A 3,977-nucleotide genomic window follows, 5' to 3' on the forward strand; every position below is an offset into this window, starting at 1 on the left:
ACTGATGATGGATGGATTGTGAATTTATCGCTTTATCAATATCTGTAATAAAAAGACAGGTGCGTATTAAAAAAAAGTTGATGGTGGCCATGTTGACACGAAATGTTTTATCGAATATATATTATTACAATGTTATAGTACACTTTGAATACAACAAAATTTTACTTTTCCATTTTTTGATATTCTCCGAAATAACAATTTCGTTCGAAAAAAACAAAAAACAGCATTTTTGGTTTTCCCCGTATAACTCGAAAAGGGCGAGACTCCCCGTAAATTTTCTTCGACCATTGTGTTGTTCCAGATGACAGTTACCTTTTTACCCATTTAATCGTCTTCGTATCTGTTATGGTTTAGAGTATAGCAATGTTACCAAATGATAAAAGGAATGGCCTGTGTAGTTGGAAAGAACATGTGGTATGTTAATGAAAGTGGACAGAGATGATAACAATATATTGCATTGTTCAAAGTACAATTCAGACTGATGCAACGGCAAATTATTATGTAAAATCTGAGAACTGGTTTAAATTGGTACCTTCCGTTCTTCATAAACCTAGAAATATAATTTTGGATATCACCAGTGAACCATTTCACAAAAAAGCCATTACACAGATAAAAAATGCTCTAAGTAAACAAGTTCACTTGGCACTATTTTGATTACTGCTATTATTACCACCTCAAAACCGCAGTATTTGCAGCTAATGAAAAAATAATCCTAACCACGAAGTATTCATTGTTATCAAAGTACCAAAATAAATGCCTCATTTTACTCCCAAGAAATAGTTTACTAATAATGAGTTAACAAAAATCAAGACTTTTCATAGGAATGTGGGCTTTCACGGCTGGCGACAATGTTTTGGTTGGTTTCCGTGTTGGTTTCAGTTGATACCTTAAGAAGAGTACTTCGACGACGCCACTGATGATGACTGCCGCAGTTGCAGTTGAAACGTTTGAAGATTGTAACCAAATCAGGCTACGACAAACCAACCAAAACATCAAGACTTTTTGTCTGTCATTAGTATACATAGTATTATTCTTTCACTTACTATTGGATGGATGGATAATTATGACATTTACTAATATGCAATACTCAGAGTATGTTTATTTTCCGACCCAAAAAAGGACCGTTGTTAGTTAGTATGACTAATGTTGAACACTAATTGAACATTAATTGAAGATATTCAAAAGTAAGTAAGCATTTTTTTGTAACCTGATCCATTCAACTGAAAAAAACTACACACGCCAAAATTTGTTAGTTCATTCACGATGCTCAGAAAAATACCGGTTTATTGATGAAATAATTAATTAGAGAAAAATTTAATGCGTTTGATTTTAATATATTATATGCCTACTCAAAAGTTGAGAGGCACTTTTTTATAATCGTCATATTGATAATAATATTCAATTGCTATCAGGTTCAACGCATCTGAGCAGCACCGATGTATGTTTTCATTTTCAAACTTATACATTAAGTTTGAAAATGTCCTTTAGAACGAAACTGCACTAACTTTAGTTACGAATAAAAGTGGTGAAAAACATAGTTACAAATAAAAGTGGTAGAAAACATAGTGAACTCTATCTCATGAAGACGTCAACTTCAATGCTGAAACGTGCGCCGAGAACTGTGTTGCCGCTCCGGTGTTTAGGAACAGTACTTGTTATAAATTTATTCGGTGCCAGAGGTTCCAGTTCTGCCACCCAACTGTTTCTCCACAAATTCAAGTTTTATATACTCTTATATACTCTTATTGTCTTTATAGCTATTATCATACTCTATGGGCTGGAAAAGTAATAAGTAATAGAAAACACGAAATGTTAATTCTCTCAATATTCTATCGCATTCAGCAAAATGATTCTGTATATCTCCTTCAACAGGATATTACATATTTATGAGTTCTTTAAATAGATAGGATTTTGAACAGATACGTTTCTTAATAAATATTTTTCAAATTTCTTCATTATTTCTCAGGCATCCTCAATTTTTTTAATGTACCTACTCAAAATTTGAATCGGCAACACTTTATTGTTTTTTCTGATCCATTCATCATTCTTTTGCCTTTTTTCACCTTCTCAAAAATTTACCTGAATCTCGAGCTTTTAATACTGCTGAAACTCTGATCTTCCGATTGTCAAAACAATATGACCCTTAAAGGTCACAACACCATGCTTATTTTCACCGAACAACTCCATTTCTTAGTTCACTTTTTTGGCTTTTTCACTTTCAAAACATCTTATGACTTCGACCATCGCAATAACCATTTAGAAAATAAAACTAATTTATGAATAGTCTATCATTTATTAGAATAACAAAGGCAAAAAGCCAAAAATGAACTATGTTCTAAAAACATTTTTATAAACTTTCATACTTCATGTTTTTCTACTGTTTCACCAAATCAAACCCCACCCCACGAAATCATTTTCTAGCTACGGCCTTGACTAGAATTACTCACTTCAAAAACGCCAAGAATAACATTGACAGTATTAACAACTTGGATGACATTACACGACAGAAAGTCGTGTAATGCTTGCCGGGAGAAAAACTATGTACAAGTTATTGCTTAGGATTATGAGGGATTGTCTCTGTACTGGGGTGATATAGGGTTTCGAAAAGTCTTCTGCTCAAAGTAGAGGCAAGCATCTTTGGCTAGGTTTTCAGGAGGATAGGCAATGACTGATTCGATTTGAGTGATAAAGATTTCACTGAGAAAAGATTTGGGGATTATGGACGAGTTAAAAACTTTCGACAAAATAATGTGAGTGTTATGTCCTCCAGCGGAGTATTGGAAAAGTTTAAGACTAGCTTTGGGAGAGTGGACGTGACTGACTGAGGATGTTTTAAATGTTATGTTAGCTTTTTCATCTGAGTGCCGATCTAGTTGTCACTAACGTGTTCAACATTTCCATGAATTATCCTAAGAAAAGTGTCCTCAATGACCAGATGAGTTTTTCAGTTTGATAACCGTTCGAAACATTGATACGCAAATACGCACGCTCACTCGCTTTGACAGTTTCGTCATGGGCGTGATATCGCACTCCCTGGTGAGTCTTCAGCTTGATTTGGAGTAACCAATCTTTCTTCGTGAGCTATCAGTAGTTTGCTTCTTGTCGTTAGTTAGTTACAATAGACCAATTCGTCCATCTTCTTGGTCATCAAATAAAGTCCTTCCATCTTCTTTTCAATTTGGGGCAGAATACTTTTTTCTTCTCCCCGTTTGAAGTATGTGTTTTCTATTTTTCTTCCTAGTCGCTTCTTTAGGTTTGTTCTGGTTCTAGGACGTCAGGACCATGCTATTTTCTATGATGTTTTTTTCATTTATTTGATTCGAATAAATGATGATTGTGGTTATTAGATAATATTTGAACTGACTACAAGGATACACATAACAAAATAGACATGATCAACAATATTTTCTCGTCTTCATCTCTTTATATATACGATAGGTGGCACAGTGGTCTCCTCAAAATGTGTTCTGGTTTAACAAAGTGTCCGAGACTATTTCGGACTGTTTGAGATTTTATGTTTGTACGCATCATGTCTTGCGCAGTTTCCAAACAGTTTCAAATGTTAACACCAGAACAAACCTTTTATCTGTTCGCTGTTAATCCGTAGTCGTTTCTGCATGAACCTAAGAGCTTTCGTTCGTTCTCTCAATTACCCAGCCCAGCAAGCCTTGTGATGATCCTTTGTCAATCAAATATAACTGAGGTGTTGAGCCATAAGAATTTTCTCTTATCTAATCCGTGATCTCAGTTCTCAGAATCCGGTCTTTCAATCGGTGTACGACTTCATCTTCTCTCTGTGCTTCTTCTCTTTTGTTGGTGACTTGTCGTTTATCGTATATCAAGAAGCCTTGTTTTTTTCCAACACTTTATCTGTAGGAACCTCAGCAACAACTGTAGCAACAACTATTTTATACTGGTACGGCTTTTAAAGCGTAAGCATTTTTTACAAGTATTTCTATAAAAATCAAAATTCTGAA

This window comes from Leptinotarsa decemlineata, unplaced genomic scaffold, assembly GCF_025532065.1.
Source record: "Leptinotarsa decemlineata unplaced genomic scaffold, Ldec_3_MD MMD2_P_RNA_scaffold_9, whole genome shotgun sequence".
Lineage (NCBI taxonomy): Eukaryota > Metazoa > Arthropoda > Insecta > Coleoptera > Chrysomelidae > Leptinotarsa > Leptinotarsa decemlineata.